We start from the raw sequence: 18632 nt of genomic DNA, 5'->3' as shown, positions 1-18632 counted from the left end.
TGGTCAGCTAAATAACCTTAATTTGCAAATTAAAAGAAACAACTCAGGTGAAAATCAAATAGCGAAATTTACATCAAAGTACAGAGAGAAAAAGCCTGATGGTGCTAGAGAGATGCTTTTACACTGCACTTATTTTTTTTAAAAAAAGCAAAGACATTTCTGAGTGTCTAAACTACATTCTTTCTTAAAAACCCAAGAGTAGCCTCTGTTGCAATAACTATTTAGGTCAAAAAATGAGGTGAAAACAGAATTCAGTCAACTGAGGGGAAAAAAAAAAAAAACTTTTGCTCAAAAAAAAAGACAAGGTCTTGGGAGACAAAAAAAAATCAAACAAAAAACAAAACATGAAAGCCTTTTAAATACAAAAACATGCACACATGCATACATACATGCACATATCTTGGATGTTAGCCTTTCAATGAAGCTGGCTTTTAACCATTGAGCTCCTTTATCAACAACAACAACAAAATCTTTTTAAATTTCATTACGATATTCCATGCTGCTAAACCTAACAATGATCACACAAATCATACAACTTCTGAGCGCCCTAAGTGTAAACAGAAGTTAACATCAGCTGGTTGTTAATGCTAACTCTAATTGCTTGAAAAGAATTTGCAAGACAGAATGCCAAACCAGTTTCTTACCTGGTGATGGGTCTCAGGCTTTAGACTGTTCTTTACCATCCTAGAAGCAGGAAAAACAAAAACAAAATCTCCCCTGTTGGAAGCGAGCTCAAATTCCATGAACTCCAATCTGACTTCCGTCGCCTTGGAAGCAGGAAAAAAACTTGCCTTCCTTGTGTTGGAAGCAAGTAAAACTCCAAAAAAAAAAAAAAAAAAAAAAAAAAAAAAAAAAAGAAGAAAGAAAGAAAGAAAGAAAAAAAAAGAGTTTTACGGCAAAAGAAACTTTTGATCTCAACCAAATGTTGGGAGATCAGGGATTCTCTGGAAGGGTTGCTCTCAGATTTCAGCGAATTGTCCTATTGGTTTGAGCCATAAAGTTAGCTCATGCTGGTACGAAGCACTGATAGATTTGTCAAAGGTCAGAGACATTTCCACTCAGAATCTCCCCATGGTTATGAAAATATGAACCCCAAAAATTTGAGGCAGGTCTCAGTTAATTCACAAAGTTTATTTTGCCAAGGTTGAGGACGCATTTGCGACACGGCCTCAGGAAGTCCTGATGGCATGTGCCCAAAGTGGTGGAGGTGTTATTACCAGACTGTTTGTTCCCCAAAGAAGACCACCAGAGTCCAGAGTCAAAGCCAAGCGGCAAGGATCTTTACGACAAGTTCGAACCTGGTCCCTCCTTTACACAGTATACAAGAGGGCCCCGAACAATGCGAGCGTTTGCTTTTTATAGCCCGAAAGTTGCAGGGGAACAAAGAAATTCTTTTGGCTCCTGCGCTTTCAGTAACCTTGAACGGCTGTCTCCTTATCGGAGACTTTCCAGGTGGTGTTTGTACTGGGCTCAGGGAGTTTGAGAGATATATGGTGGTGGGATGGGAGGATGGGATGTGTTTGTGCTAGGCTCAGGGAGTTTTGAGCCTGGGGCTGAGGAATGTGCCCAGCTCCTTTCAGAGGCACAGCTTGGTTCCCAAAGTGGTGGAGACACAGCTTGGCTTTAGACATTTTAAGGAGGCATGAGACATCAATAAATATATGTAAGAAGTACATTAGTTTCGTCCTGAAAGGCTGTAACAACTCAAAGCAAGGCCTCCCCTCTGGGGGCTTCCGGGTCACTGGTAGATAAGAGACAGATGGATGCATTCTTTTGAATTCCTGATGAGACTTTGCAAAGGAGGCAATCAGCATATGCATCTATCTCTGTGAGCAGAGGGATGACTTTCAATAGAATGGGAAGCAGATTTGCCCTGAGCAGTTCCCGGCTTGAAGGGGCCAAAGATATTTTCCTTTCACAATCTACATATAAATAAGAATATGTAGTGATTTTCTTTCTGTGCCTCATTTATATAGTGGTTTTTTAATCCTATCCATGTTGTCACAAATATCAGAATTTCCTTTTCTTATTTTTATTTTTTTATTATACTTTAAGTTCTAGGGCACATGTGCACAGCGTATAGAATAGTGTTTCATTGTGTATGTGTATCATATATTCTATATTCATTCATCTGTTGATGGTTGCTTAGTTCCTAATCTATAACTTGCCTACTGTGACTAGTGCCTCAATGAATATAGAACTGCACGCATCTTTTTGATAAACTGATTTCAAATCTTTTGGTTAAATACTCAGAAGTAGGATTACTGTATCATATGATAATTCTAATTTTTGTTTTGTGAGGAACCTTCATTTTTCCATACTGGCTGTATTTGTTTACATTCTGCTATGGTTTAGATGTTTGTTCCCTCAAAAGCTTATGTTGAAATTGAATCTCCAATATTGGAGGTAGCCTAATGGTAGGTGTTTGACTCATGGAGATGGATTCCTTATGAATAGATTAACGGCCTCCCTTGGGGTTAATTGAGTCCTCGTTCAGTTAATTCCTACCAGAACTGTCTGTTAAGAAGAGCATGACACTTCCTTACTTTCTCTCTTGTTTCCTCTCATCGTGTCATCTCTGTACAAGCCAAATCCCCTTCACTTTTTTTGCCATAGGTGGAAGAAGCATGAGGTTCTTACCAGATACAGATGCCCAATCTTGATCTTTTCCAATCATCAGAATCACAAGCCAAATAAACATTTTTTAATGTATTTTGCGGTCTCAGGTATTTATAGCAACACAAAATGGACTATGACACATTCATACCAACAGTGTGCAAGGATTTCCTTTTCTCCACATACTTGCCAACTCTTATCTTTCATTGTTTTGATCATAGCAGTTTGGACAGAGGTGAGATGATACCTCAATGTGGTTTTAATTTACATTCTCACACTATTAGCAATGTTAAACATTCTTACATACCTATTGGCCATATAAAAATTTCTGTCATTTGCAGCAATGTGGATGGAACTGGAGGTCATTATGTTAAGTGAAATAAGCCAAGCACAAAAAAGCAAACATTTTATGTCCTCATCCATATATGTGAGCTAAAAATGTGAATCCCATGAAGATAGAGAGTAGATTCATGATTACCAGAGGCCAGGAAGGGAAGGTTTTCTGCCAATATATTTACACTGCTAATTGTTTTCTTTGCAGTAAAGAAGACTTTTAGTTTGTTGTAATCACATGTATATATTCTTGCTTTTGTTACCTGAACATTTGAGGTAAAATCCAAAAAATCATTACACAAACCAATGTTGTGTAGTTTTTCCCCTGTTTTCCTCTAGTGGTTTTATAGTTTCTGATTTTACGTTTAAGTCTTTAATCTATTTTGCGTTGAGTTCTTGCATGTGATGTGAGAAAAGGGTCCACTTTTATTATTCTGAATGTAGATAGCCAGTTTCCTCAACATCATATATTAAAGGGACTATCCTTTTCCCATTGTGTATTCTCAGTCCCTTTGTGGAAAACCAACTGGATATATATGCACAGGTTCATTTCTTAACTCTCTATTCTAGTCCATTGGTTGGTTGATGTGTCTAGTTTTCTCCAGTACCATGCTCTTTTAATTACTATAGCTTTGTAGTACAGTTTAAAATCAGGTAGATTGTTGTCTCCAGTTTTGTACTTTTTGATCCATATTGCCTTGGTTATTCAGGATTTTTGTGGTTCCTTATAAATTTTAAAAATGTTTTCTATCTCTCTGAAATTTGACACTGGAATTTTAATAGAGATTGCATTGAATTTGTAGATTGCTTTGCATAGTACGGGCGTTATAACAATGCTAATTCTTTCAATCCATGAAATTCTAATATCTTTCCAGTTATTTGCATCTTCTTCAATATCTTCCATGAACATTCTGTAGTTTTCATCACACAAGTCTTATACCTCCTTGGTTAAATTTATTTCTACATATTTTATTTATTTTTGTAGCTATTGTAAATGAAATTGTTCTTGATTTTTTTGAATACTTCATTGTTAGTGCATAGAAATACTACTAATTCCTGTATGTTGATTTTTTCTTGCAAATATACTGTATTTATTTGTGAGTTCTAATTGTTTTTTATGGAATCTGTAGGGTTTTCTGTATATAAGATCATGTTTTCATAAAACAGGACAATTTCTCTTGTCTCTTTCCTATTTGGATGCCTTTTATTTATTTCTCTTACCTAAATTTCTCTGGCAAGGACTTCCAATAAAATGTTGAATAAAAATGCTGAGAGTGAGCATCCTTGCATTTTTTCCCAGATCTTAGAGAAAAAGTTTTCAATTTTTCATCACTGAATATAATATTAGCTATGAGATTCTCATATATAGCCATTGTTGTGTTGATGTACATTCCTTCTATTCTTAAGTTGGTTAGAGTTATTATCACGAAAGAAGGTTAAATTTTGTCAAATTATGCAGAAAAATAATTTGAAAAAATCAACAATGCTTTATAATTTAAAAAGCACTTAAACTAGGAACAGAAGGCAGCTACCTCAATATAATGAAGTCCACTTACGAAAAACCTACAACCAACGTTTTATTCAATGATAAAAGACCAAATGGTTTTCCTCTAAGATCAAGGAAAATATAAGGTTATCTGCTTTTACCACATGTATCCAACATAGTATTGGCATTTTTAGTCAGAACAGTTAATCAAGAAAATGAAGTAAATTGCATCCAAGTTAAAATAGTAGGAAAAAAGAGGTAGGATGAGGAGTCTTAGTGTTAGTGATCACTGTACCCAACAGCAACAGTAGTAAATAATGCTTATCTGGTGCTTATTTTATATCCGGAGCTCCTCTAAGAGGCTTAAATGTAAATACACGTATTGTCTCCATTTGAAGGAAACAAAAAAAACCTACAGTACCAAAACTTCAACTATAAGCAGCCCTCTTTTGTATTGTTTTTATATACATGAGTTTTAGATACCATGTGTATTAGTCTGCTAGGGCTATCATACAAAATACCAGACTGGGAACACAGCCCCTTTCTGGAAATCATGGGGAAGAATCTCCTTCCGAAGTTATTTAGATTATTGCAAAGCTCCATGCTGTTGTAGGACTATGATTTCCTTGTTGGCTATTGGCTGAAAGTCAGTCTCAACTTCCAAAGGACTCACAAAGTCTCTGGTTTGTGATCCTTTGCCTCTGTCTCCAAAGTCATCAATAATTGGTGGAGTCCTTCTCATGCTTTGATTTTTCTCTTCTAACCTCTCATTCTATCACATGCCTCTTCTGCTTTCAGTCATGAGATTTTTTTGTTTCTTGATTTTTTGTTTGTTTGTTTGTTTTGCCTATTTTTGGTTTCAGGGTCTATGTGACTAGATTGAGTCCATTGGAATAATCCAGGATTATCTCTTCATTCCAAGGATTTTAATCTTAGTCATATTTGCCAAGTTCCTTTTGCCATATAAGATAATATATTCATAGTTTCAATGATTAGGATATAGATATCTTGGCCAATTTCTACCTACCACATGCATCATCATCAGTAGCCAATCATACAATTTTCTTCAGAGTTTGGGGGTGATTGGTCATTGCTTGTCTGTTATTTATTGTATAGACAATCACATTTGTAGTCACATTGTTTTCTTGTCTTCAAGTAATAAATCCACATAACATTTTTCACAAATGGATAAGTGAAGGAGGGAGATGGTCAACAGAAACAAAAGTATAGTTAAAAAAAAGTGACAATATTTTTGTATGTAAACCTTGTGCCCTTTCACTTTGCTAAATTCACTAATTTGTTCCAAGAGCTAATTAGTTTTGTATATTCTTTCAGGATGGCTATAATATTGTTTTCAGTGAACATAGATAGCTGCATTTCTTCCTAATATGTATTTTTCATTATTTTTCTTGCCTTATTGATCTACTGAATGCTTCGAGTATAATGATCCTGTGGATCATTATAGTTAAGAATATCCATAGTTAAGAACATTCCTGCCTTTTTCCTTTTTTTTTTTTTTTTTGAAACAGAGTCTCACTCTTTCGCCCAGGCTGGAGTGCAGTGGCGTGATCTTGGCTCACTGCAAGCTCCGCCTCCCGGGTCCACGCCATTCTCCTGCCTCAGCCTCTAGAGTGGCTGGGACTACAGGCGCCTGCCATGGCGCCCTGCCAATTTTTTGTATTTTTGGTAGAGAGGAGGTTTCACCATGTCAGCGAGGATGGTCTCGATCTCCTGACCTCATGATTCACCCGCCTCGGCCTCCCAAAGTGCTGGGATTACAGGTGTGAGCCACTGCGCCCGGCCAATTCTTGCCTTTTTTTCTTAATCTTAAAGAGAAAGCATTAAATATTCCACCATTATGTATTACATTAATTATATATTTTTTAGATGTCCTCTAGTAAATTAAATAATTTATCTTCTTTTCCTAGTTTGTTAAAACTTATTTTTCAATTTATAAATGGATGGTCACTTTTGTTGTTGTTGTTGTTGTTGTTGTTGTTGAGACAGAGTTTCACTCTTCTTGCCCAGGGTAGAGTGCAATGGCCCGATCTTGGCTGGCCGCAACCTCTGCCTCCTGGGTTCAAGCAATCCTCCTGCCTCAGCCTCCCGAGTAGCTGGAATTGCAGGCATGCACCACCACACCCAGCTAATTTTGTATTTTTAGTAGAGATGGGGATTGTCCATGTTGGTCAGGCTGTTCTCGAACTCCCAAACTCAGGGGATCCACCCGCCTTGGCCTCTCAAAGTGCTGGGATTACACGCCTGAGCCACTGTGCCTGGCCAGTAAAAGTTTTTTTTTAAACATCTATTTAGTTTATCATTTTTTCTTATTTGGTCTATGAATATGATATATTGCATTGATTGATTTTTGATTGTCATAATACTGGAACAAAGTGAATATAGACACATTATATTATATATATGCTTAGAGCCAGACTTGAATGGTTAATATTTTGGTGAGTGTGTTTGCTTCTTTGCTCGTGAGGAATATTCATCCATATTATTCTTTTTTTTGTAATACCTTTGTCTCTCTTTGATATTAGTTTAAGGTTGGTATCATAAAACACATTAGGAAAAGTTCCATCCTCCTCTAATTTCTGGTAAACGTGGTATAGAATTTGTGTTATTTAATATATAATTCATTTATTGTATCCTTAATTTTCCAAAATGTTTATTGCTACTTTATCATGTATTTCTTCTGTCATGTTAACTCTTTATTCTTCTGGGTTTCCAATGATGCATATGTTAGAACACTTGACATTATTCTATGGTTCTGGATGTTCTGTTCTTTCTTTCCCAACTCTTTTTTCTCTTTATGTTTCATTTTAGACAATTTCTACTAAACTCTACTAAAGAAAACTGATTTTCTCATCTGTTTGATTCTACTTGAGCATTTTAATGGCATTCTTCATCTTTATTATTTTTGTTTATTTCATTTCTAGCATGTCCATTGTATTATTTCTAGTATTTTTAATCTCTCTACTAAAAGTACTCATCATCTCTCATTATCCACTATTTCTGTGAGAGCTTTTATGACACTAATTATAAATAATTACAAATTCTCCTAGGATGTTATGGATTATATGTAGGTATAACATCTTTTGTTTTTATTGTAGTTTAGTCTTAGATGTAATTGTGTCCCTGACTTTCAAGAGTGGCTGTAAGTAGGCCAATAATGGCCCCATCAATAGCAGGTCCCAGTTGCTGGGACGTGGTATGTGGAAAAGGACCTTTGCAGATGTCATTAGTTAAGACCTTGAGATGGAGAAATTATTTTTAATTATCCTGATGGGTCTTTAATCATAGCACTCTGATAAGACAGAGGTAGAGGAAAATTTGAAGCAGCGAAGAAAAAGCAATGTGACTGTGGCAGGCCAGGTCTCACTATCGTAGGCCTCCATAACAACTGTTTCAGTACTGTCTGAGTGGTTAAGTTAAATATTAAAAGCCAGTGCCCTTATACAAAGGCTGGGATGTAGCAAAAGCCCACCAAGAGTATTGCCCAGGCCTTTCCTGGGCCTTAAAAGCATCACAAAACAACGAATATATATTATTTTAAGTCACAGTATATTATTTTAGGTCACAAAGTTCATGGTGATTTGTTACAGTATCCATGGAGAACTAATATAGTAAACTTGTTGGTTCCTCTTCTCCTCTATGATTGCAGCTGTGACCTTGGAACCTTGCAGTGTAATTCTTTCTTTTCCCAAAAACTAAGTTTCACTTGCGTCTGTGTGAAGAGACCACCAAATAGTCTTTGTGTGAGAAATAAACCTTTTTAATAACCTGAGTGCAGGCAGGCTGAATCCAAAAAGAGAGTCAGTGAAGGGAGATAGGGTTGGGGCCATTTTATAAGATTTGGGTGGGTAGTGGAAAATTACAGTCAAAGGGGGTTGTTCTCTGGAGGGCAGGGGCAGGGGGTCACAAGGTGCTCAGTGGGGGAGGTTTTGAGCCAGGATGAGCCAGGAGAAGGAATTTCACAAAGTAATGTCATCAGTTAAGGCAGAGACTGGCCATTTTCACTTCTTTTGTGGTGGAATGTCATCAGTTAAGGCAGGAACCGGCCATTTTCACTTCTTTTGTGATTCTTCACTTGCTTTGGGCCATCTGGACGTGTAGGTGCAGGTCATAGGGGACAAGATGGTTTAGCTTGGGCTCAGAGGCCTGGCATTCCTGCCTTCTTATATTAATAAGAAAAATAACATAAAATAGCATTGAAGTGTTGGGGCAGCGAAAATTTTTTGGGGGGTGGCATGGAGAGATAATGGGCAGTGTTTCTCAGGACTGCTTCTAGCAGCATTAGGGACAGCATGGGAACCTAGAGTGGGAGAGGTCAAGTTGAAGGAGGATTTTGTGGTAAGGGGTGATATTGTTGGGTTGTCAGAAGGAGCATTTGTCATATAGAATAATTAGTGATGGCCTGGATATGGTTTTGGATGAATTGAGAAACTAAATGGAAGATACAAGGTCTGAATAAAAGAAAGGAGAAAAATAGGTTTTAAAGGACTAAGAATTGGGAGGACCCAGGACATCCAATTAAAGAGTGTCCAAGGAGGTTCCGCATAATTACTTGCTTGGTTGGCAAGTTTTGGGGCTCTATCCTTAAGTTTTTTTTTATGTTGTCATACACCAGGCCAGATTGATTTAGGTAAAAACAACAATCTTCGTTTAAAACTATACAGAGTCCTCCTTTTTCAGCAGTGAGGAAGTCAAGGCCTTGGCGGTTTTGGAGGACAACTGCAGCTAAGGAGTCAAGTTGGGCCTGGAGGACTGATAACGTTTGTAATATGTCTGTGATGCTAGCAGAGAAGTCATTAGAGAGGCTATGGAAGGTCATGACAGAGGTAGAAATGCCTGCTATTCCAGTACTGAGAGCAATAGTGGAGGCAGAAAGTCCCAAACCAACAAGCAAGGGAATTAGTGGAATAATTCTTCTTTGTCATGTCGGTGTCATGAGGGTAGCAGGGAGCTCTTCGGTCCCATTTGCATATTGAATTTTGGGAGTAAGGAAAACTAGTGTGCATGTGCCTGACCAATTAACAGGTAGACACATGTAGGTAGAGGATCCACAGAGGAAGAAGAGACCTTGTGCGAGGCAAAAGTGGAGATGCAAAGTAAAAAGATGAGAAGGAGTGCTGAAAGGGGTGTTTGTACCCAAACTCCTAGGGATCCAGCTAGGGTGGCAGCCATCAGAGGTTGTAATGGGGACTGATGGGGTAACTGCGTACAGGGGGAGGTTCCATTTTCATGGTGTATGAGAAAATGTTGAGTATCTACGAGCAACCTTTCACTATTATTTATGGGGCTGGGTATAAGTAAACAAGAAGAGGGCCTGGGAGGAGAGTCTGACGAGCAAGGGGAAGGTAGCCAAGGATGGAGTGAAATACAGGGTAGGTGTCTTCCTAAGCAATAATTACTACTAATGCTTTTAAGTTCACCAGTATTGATAGAGGGCTTATCTGTGATACGGAGCTGGAAGGCTCCAATTGTTTCAGTGATGTGTATAGTTGGGCTTTGGAGATGAGGAGTGAAGGAACATCGAGAAGGTGAAAGGTTACCCAGGGAATTCCAGTGGATCTTTTCTGAGAGATACATAAAGGAGCAGCCACAGGAATAGTAGTTTGTGTTGTGAGGGGTCCAAAATATGGGGGGAGTAGAGTTGATATAAGGAGAAAGGTTTTTTAAGTAAGTATGGAGGAGGGCGGCAGCGTGCTGATGTGAAATGTCTGGGGAGGTCTTGCTGAACCTGTCTAGAAAGTAAAGAAGTTCTTCAGGAGGGTAAAGGTGAGGGCTGTTAAAGGAAGTTCGGAAATGTAGGGAGACAGGAGATGTTGCCCAGTCTGTATGTAGGGCAGGGACAGCTGTGTAGGCGCTGGAAGAAAGGGAAATGCAAAGCCAGCAATTGTTTGCTAAGAAGGGATTAGAAACGGCTAGGAGAGAGTGAGTAAGATTGATCGTGTGTTGGAGAGAGCTGGGGAGAAGTAGAGGGTGGCATAAGAATGGAATGAGAATAAGAGTGAGTATAAAAGTAAAGAATAGAACTTCATCAGGGTGAAAGTATTGGAGGGTGCCCTGTCAGCAAAGATCATCTATCCACTCTAAGAGGGAGTTAAGAGTGGCGGCTTGGGGATAGCACCAGGAGGTATCAGCTGTGATGGCTTGGAAAAACAGTGTAAACCAGCAGTGTAAACAAGAGTAGGGCATTTATGAGTTGTTGAGAACGATGAATAAGAGTATGACTAGACAGAAGATAGTAGGGATAACTAGTTTTTGGGGCTCAGTCCAAGTAGTGGGGGGTGACTGTGTAAAGCCCTGTTGCAAAAAGTAGGGTAAGGACCAACAGACCTAATAGAATGAAGGGATATATTAGGGTCATAAGGATTATTACTGTTCTTCAGAAATGCGAGTGAGTTTAAGGGAAATAGGGGAGAGTACTGGTGACTTCCAGGAGGAAGAGGAGAGATTAGGCTGGCTGTCTGATGGACACAGCTTTATTCTGGAATGGTGAATCCAGTGGGGAGGATCCTGCAGGCAGACAGCAGTTGGAGTACTACAGATGACTAAGTAGGGTCTGGTCCATTGAGGTTGTAGAGTTTGAGGGGTCAGATTCTTAACAAGAACTGATCGTCCAGCTGGGGTGTCTTCATATGGCTGAGAATCTGGAGCAGGCAAGAGAAGATTAGCAACCTGGCAAATTTCCTGTCTAGCCTGCTGGAGGACTGGAAGTTAGTTGCCTAGAGAATTGGCATCTGGGATGAGGTTGGGGCCAAGCAAGAAAGTACGTCCGTATACAAGTTCAAATTGACTGTACCCTGTAGCATCTTGAGGATAGGCTCTAATTCTGAGAAGGGCAAGAGGTAAAATTACTGTCCAATCCTTTTTAAGTTGGAGGCTGAGGTTGGTGGGATGTGTCTTTAAAAGACCATTAGTCCATTCTACCTTTCCTGAAGATTGAGGATGGTAAGAGATATGAAGGTTCCACTGAATACCAAGAGCCTGAGAAACTTCTTGGGTGATTTGACTAGTAAAGGCTGGTGTGTTATTGGACTGTATAGAGGTGGGAAGGCCAAACTGAGGAATTATGTCTGTCAGAAGGGTAGAAATGACCATGGTGACCTTCTCAGACCCTGTGGGAAAGGCCTCTACCCATCCAGTGAAAGTGTCTACCCAGACCAAGAGGTATTTTAGTTTCCTGACTTGGAGCATGTGAGTAAAGTCAATTTGCCAGTCCTAGGCAGGGGTGAAATCCCCGAGCTTGATGTGTAGGGAAGGGAGGGGGCCTGAACAATCCCTGAGGGGTAGTAGAATAGCAGATAGAACTTGAGAAGTGATTTCCTTAAGAATAGACTTCCACAATTGAAAGGAAATGAGAGGTTCTAAGAGACGGGCTAGCGGCTTGTAACCTACATGGAAGAGGTTATGAAATGATGACAGAATAGAATGGGCCTGTGAGGCTGAAAGGAGATATTTTCCTTGGACTAAGAACCATTTGCCTTGTATGGGAAGAGATTGATACGTGGAAGTTTCAGCAGGGGAGTAGGTTGGAGTGACTGGTGAGAAGGAGAAAAACTGGCCATGAGGGGCAGAAGTTAGAACCCTAGCTGTTCTTTAGCCACCTTATCAGCATAAGTGTTGCCTAGAGCAATGAGATATGATGCCTTTTGATGGCCCTTGCAGTGAATGACTCCAGCTTCCTTTGGAAGTAAAGCAGCCTTGAAAAGAGGTTTTATTAAAGAGGCATTAATGATGGAGGACTTTTGTGTAGTGAGGAAACCTCTTTCAGTTCATATAACAGCATGGTGGTGCAGGATATGGAAGGCATATTTAGAGTCAGTATAAATATTGACATGTAGTTCCTTTGCAAGAGTGAGGGCTCAAGTTAAGGCGATGCGTTTGGCTTGCTAAGACGTAGTGGAGCGGGGCAGAGCGGTAGGGTAGCCTCAATGATAGGTGTGGAAGATACTATAGCATAGCCTGACTTTGCTGGTGAGTGGCGATTAGGCCTGGTGGAACTGCCATCAATAAGCCAAGTGTGATCAGGGTGAGGAATAGGAAAGAAGGAGATATGGGGAAATGGAGTGAATGTCAGATGGATACTCATGGAGGTCAGGTGTGGTATCAGGAATAATGTGGAAGGCCGGATTGAAGTCCGGGTCAGGAAAAATGGTAATTGTGGGAGACTCAACAAAGAGAGAGTATAGCTGAAGGAGCCGGAGGGCAGAAAGTATATGTGTCAGGTGTGAGGAAGAAAATAGATTTTAGAAGTTATGAGAACTGTAGAGAGCGAGTTGAACATAGTTTGTGATTTTGAGGGACTCTAAAAGTATTAAAACAGCAGCAGCTGCTGCATGCAGACATGAGGGCTAGGCTAAAACAGTAAGGTCAAGTTGTTTGGATAAAAAGGCCACAGGGCGCGGTCCTGGTCCCTGTGTAAGAATTTCAACCACACAGCCCTGTACTTTGGCTGTGTGTAATGAAAAAGGTTGGGATAAGTTAGGCAGAGCTAGTGTGGGAGCAGCTTTTAGGGCTGTTTTTAAGGAACGGAAAGAGGAGTGGGGAAAGGATTTAGGATTTATGGGGTCAGCTAGGTTTGTCCAGAACAGAATAATGGGTTGTGGAGGGGTTGTGGAGGGAGGTATTGCGGATAGGAGAGTATATGGCTTTGGCACCACGGGGTGGATAGGCAAGACAATTTGGCTGATAAGGTGCAGATCCTGAAGTAACCTGTAAGACTTGTCTGGTTTTTGAACAGGTAAAGTGGGGGAATTGTAAGGAGAATTTGTAGGCTTTAAAAGGCCATGCTGTAGGCCGGACTCAGTGGCTCATGCCTGTAATCTAAGCACTTTGGGAGGCCAAGGCGGGCGGGTCATGAGGTCAGGAGATCGAGACCATCCTGGCTAACACAGTGAAACCCTGTCTCTACTAAAAATACGAAAAATTAGCCATGAGTGGTGGCAGGTGCCTGTAGTCCCAGCTACTCGGGAGGCTGAGGCAGGAGAATGGTGTGAACCCGGGAAGCGGAGCTTGCAGTGAGCCGAGATCGCACCACTGCACTTCAGCCTGGGTGACAGAGCAAGACTCCATCTCAAAAAATAAAAAATAAAATAAAAACAAAAGGTCATGCTGTAACAGGTGAGTGATAACAGGCTTTAATCCTTTTAAAGTGTGCTGTGGGATGGGATATTGGCATTGGGTAAGGGTGATTAGGTTTTAATGGGATGATAAGGGGTGCATCATCTGTCACCAAGGAGGGAGTAGAAGTGTCCTATACTTGTGGATTAAGGTGGGGAGATACAAGGGGAGGATTCGAAGGAGGTTTTGAACTGGGGAAAAGGGTGACAATGAGGTGTGGCTGTAACCTAGGAATAGTCAGGGAAGCAGATAATTTAGTTAAAATATCTTGGCCTAATAAGGGAACTGGGCAGGTGGGATAACTAAAAAGGAATGCATAAAATAATATTGTCCAAGTTGGCACCAAAGTTGGGGAGTTTTAAGAGGTTTAGAAGCCCGGCCGTCAATACCCACAACCGTTATGGAGTCAAAGGAAACAGGCCCTTGAAAAGAAGGTAATGTGGAGTGGGTAGCCTCCGTATTGATTAAGAAGGGGTCAGACTTACCCTCCACTGTGAGAGTTACCTGAAGCTCGGCATCCGTGATGGTCTAGGGGGCTTCCAAGGAGATCGGGCAGCGTCAGTCTTCAGCCACTAAGCTGAGAAGATCTGGGAAGGAGTCAGTCAGACGACCTTGGGCCAGAGTTCCAGGAGCTCTGGGAGTGGCTGCCAGGTGAACTCAACAGTCTGATTTTTAGTGGGGTCCCACACAGATGGGACATGGCTTAGGAGTAATTCTGGACTGCAGGCATTCCTTGGCCCAGTGGTCAGATTTCTGGCACTTGGAATAAGCTCCTAGGGGAGGAGGTTCTGGAGGAACCCCTGGCAGCTGTGGTTCAGGTGTTTGGAGTTCTTGTGTGCTGGAGATGTGACTGGGGTTTGTCTCACAGTGGAGGCAAGGAATTGCAACTCAGAAATACGTTGCTATTTGGCTGCCTCAACTCTATTATTATACACCTTGAAGGCAAGGTTAATTAAGTCCTCTTGCGGGGTTTGAGGGCTGGAATTTAATTTTTGGAGCTTTATTTAATGTTGGGAGTGGATTGGGTAATAAAATGCATGTTGAGAATAAGACAGCCTTCTGGCCCCTATGGGTGTAGGGCGGTAAAGCGTCTAAGGGTTGTTGCCAAACGGGCCATGGACTGGGCTGGGTTTTTATATTTCATGAAAAAGAGCCTTAATGCTAACTGATTTGGGAGAGGTTGGATAAAGAAAAAGGAGCATTAACCTTGACTATGCCTTTACCTCCAGCCACCTTTTTAAGAGGAAATTGCTGGGCAGATGGTGGCGGGCTAGTCGTGGAATGAAACTGTAAGCCGGACTGGGTGTGAGGAGGGGAGGTGATAAAACAGTTACAGGGTGGAGGAGCAGAGGCTGAGGAAGAACTGGGACCTGGCTCAGCCTGGCGAGGAGCAGCCTGGGGAGGAGGGGAGAGGTCAGATGAGTGTGTAGAAAAGGAAGATTGGAAAGACTCAGTGATGCTTGGGGTTGGGACTGAGGGGACAGGCAGGAGGGAAAGAAGCAGGATTTGGGACAAGTTGCATTGGGAACAGAGACTAGGGAGGGACTGATGTGCAAAAGAATGCCTGGACGTCAGGAACCTCAGACCGTTTGGCCATGTTATGACAAGAATTATCTAGATCTTGTAGGATGGAAAAATTGAAAGTGCCATTTTCTGGCTGTTTGGAACCACTGTCAAGTTTGTACTGGGGTCAAGCCGTGTTGTAGAAGAAAATAAAATGCTTAGACTTTAGGTCAGGTTAGAGTTGAAGAGGTTTTAAGTTCTTGAGAACATAGGCTAAGGGAGAAGAAGAAGGAATGGAGGGTGGAAAGTTGCCTATAGTGAACGAGGCAAGTCCAGAGAAAAGAGAGGGTAGAGACACGGAGAGAAGGGGTGGGGGGTGATTGCCCCCCAGGAAAGTGGAAAAGGGGTAGAGATACTGAGAGAAGGGGTGGGAGATGCTTGCCGCCCAGAAAAGCGGTGCTTGCCGCTAAGGGTGAAGGACCAAGGCAGGCATCCCCACATGATCAGACACCTCTGAAATGTGGGTGAATAATCAAGCAGGCGTCTCCACATGATTAAACACCAAGGAAAGACTGTCTTCCCAAGTCCGTGACCGGCACCAGAGTTTTGAGTTCATGGATAAAACGCGTCTCCTGTCTCTACCAGAAAAGGAAAGGAACTGAAATTAAAAGAAGGGAGAGATTGAAAGATGGCACCAAGATTGAAAGGAGAAAGAGGCTGAGGGATAGTGACAGAGGTTAGAGATGAGAGTAAAAAGAGGCAACTTACCCGATTTAAAATTGGTGAGATGTTCCTTGGGCTGGTCGGTCTGAGGACCCGAGGTCATAGGTGGATCTTTCTCACGGAGTAAAGAGCAGGAGGACAGGGGATTGATCTCCAAAGGAGGTCCCCCGATCCTAGTCACGGCACCAAATTTCATCTGCATCCATGTGAAGAGACCACCAAACAGGCTTTGTGTCAGCAATAAAGCTTTTTAATCACCTGGGTGCAGGTGGGCTGAGTCCAAAAAGAGAAGGGAGGGGTGGAGGTCCTGTGAGGGGAGATAGGGGTGGGGCTGTTTTATAGAATTTGGGTGGGTAGTGGAAAATTACAGTCAAAGGGGGTTGTTTGCTGGCGGGCAGGGGTGGGGGTCACAAGGTGCTCAGTCCGGGAGCTTTTGAGCCACGGTAAGCCAGGAGAAGGAATTTCACAAGGTAATGTCATCAGTTAAGGCAAGGACCGACCATTTTCACTTCTTTTGTGGTGGAATGTCATCAGTTAAGGCAGGAACTGGCCATTTTCACTTCTTTTGTGATTCTTCCCTTGCTTCGGGCCATCTGGACTTATAAGTGCAGGTCACTGGGGATACGATGGCTTAGCTTGGGCTCAGAGACCTGACACTAGGGTCTTCCTCAGTGCCCTACCATATTACCTTCTAGTGGCAATGAATGTTTTCAAATGCAATAAGACCAGCAGTGTTGTCCTGTTCCCCACAGAATAAGAATTTATTTTTCCATAGTATTGATAGAGAGGAAGGAACCTTCCAGAGTTTCTTGGTATCTTTTCTGTTCTTTCACAGATTTCCAAAACAATAGACATTTCCTCGGACTCTTTCTCATGGTTTCTGTGAACACTTGGTAGGTTAGTTAAAAGAAAAAGAGCATTGAAAATGATGCATGCTCCTCAAAGTGTACATGACCACCTGTATCACACAGTGTTCTCCAGAGAAACAGAAACGATAGGGCGTGTATGTGAATATAGAGAGATTCATTTTAAGGAAATGGCTCATGCAGTTGTGGAGTCTGGCAAGCCCAAAATTGGCAGTGTAAGCCAGCAATCTGGAGACCGAGGAAGGAGTTGACATTTCAGTTAAAATCTGAAAGAGATCTATAGACAGAATTTTCTCTTTCTTAGAAGAGTCAGTCTTTTTTTTTTTTTTTTTTTTGTAAGGCCTTCAAGTGATAGGATGTGGCTCACTTACACTGCAAAAGGTGATCTGCTTAAAAGTTTGCTGATTTAAATATTAATTTTTTCTACAAAATATCTTCACAGCAACATGCAGACCAATGTTTGACTAAATATCTTGGTATTATGGCCTAGCCATATTGATATAAAATTAACTATCATACCTCCAGAATTTTCACACTGTCCCACCAGCAAGCACTAGCTAACCTTTAACAGTTTATCAACTGTACTGTTTTCCTAGGCCTGCTACAAGGTGGTAGAGTGCTGGAGGTAGGCCAGAAGTAAAAATATCTGGTGTTCATACTGCCATGCTCCTTACAAAGGCTCTAGGGGAGAATCTTCCCTTGTCTCTTCCAGATTCTGGTGAGTCCAGGTATTTCTTTGAGACTATGTTACTCCAGTGTATGCTTTTTTTCTTCATATAGCTTTTTCCTCTGTCTCCCTGATCTCCCTGTGTCCTTAACTCAATTACATTTGCAAAGACCTTTGTCCCAAATAAAGTCACATTTACAGGTTTGTATGGTCAAGATATAGACATATCTTACTGGGTTCATAATTCAAATTACTACAATCTGCTCTCTGGCCTCCAAAGTTTATGTCTCTCCCACATGCAAAATACATTCACCACATTCCAAATTCTCTAACGTCTTAACCTGTTAGGACATCAACTTTAAATCTAAAATCTCATCTAAATAACAACAGTTTGAAAGTCCCAAATCTTATCATGTAAATAATCTCAATCAGGTATGGATGAAGCTCTGCATATGATACATCCTGGGGCAAATTTTTTCTCCACTGGTGATACTAAAATATAAGTTATATCTTTCCCCCAAACAATGGTGGGACAGGCAGAGAATACATATTCACATTCCAAAAGGAAGACATTGGAAGAAAGCAAAGAGGCCATTTGTCCCAATCAAATTTTATATTCAGCAGGACAAACTTTATTAGGTTTCAAGGCCTGAGAATAATCTTTTGTGAGTGGATACTCTGTCATTTCAGTTCACAGTGAAACCAATGGCTCCACATCTCTGAATGGCGTGCTGTGGTTCTTTTGGCTTCTGACATTTTTTAAATCTACTCCCATGCCAATTCGATCAGCCTGGGCCTCTGCACCCACAGTGGCACAATCTACTTCTGCCTTCTTGTCAATGCCTCCAGCTTACTCTCATTTTGCCCTATCTCCGTCCTGTTAAAGTTGACAATGCTTCTGCTGATACAACATTCTTAAAAACCTGTGCATCTTCTGATTTATGTCATGAGGTTCTGTGCCATTAGACAAGAGGGTTTTCCACACAACTTTCCTGGATAGCTTCATCTCTATTACTAGCTTCTAAGATGGTTAAATGGATCTAAGATTAACAAATCGAATCTACTCAGCATTAGTTTTGGTTTTCTCTCCAGAGCATGCTTTCCCAAAAGTGAATTTTATAATTTTAGCATCATTTACAATTCTGATAAGCCGATAATCTTTTGAATTATCAAGTTTATGTTCCTTGTAGCATAACAGTTTTTTCTTCAATTTATCTCTTTCTTACCACATTTTGCTGGAAGCACCAAGGAGAAAGCATGGTGTATCTTCAAGACTATGCCTGAAATCTCCTCAGCTAAATATCCA

General features: G+C 41.0%; 1 pseudogene; it reads right to left on the bottom strand.

Annotated features, from left to right (window-relative positions):
• Nucleotides 1-10698: 10698 nt before the first annotated feature.
• Nucleotides 10699-16648, bottom strand: LOC144338529 (uncharacterized; annotated as a pseudogene).
• Nucleotides 16649-18632: the final 1984 nt, after the last annotated feature.

This window comes from Macaca mulatta, chromosome X (genome assembly GCF_049350105.2).
Source record: "Macaca mulatta isolate MMU2019108-1 chromosome X, T2T-MMU8v2.0, whole genome shotgun sequence".
NCBI classification, from domain to species: Eukaryota; Metazoa; Chordata; class Mammalia; order Primates; family Cercopithecidae; genus Macaca; species Macaca mulatta.
Note: the sequence above shows the minus strand (reverse complement) of the source record. Positions and strands in the feature narration are given on the sequence as shown.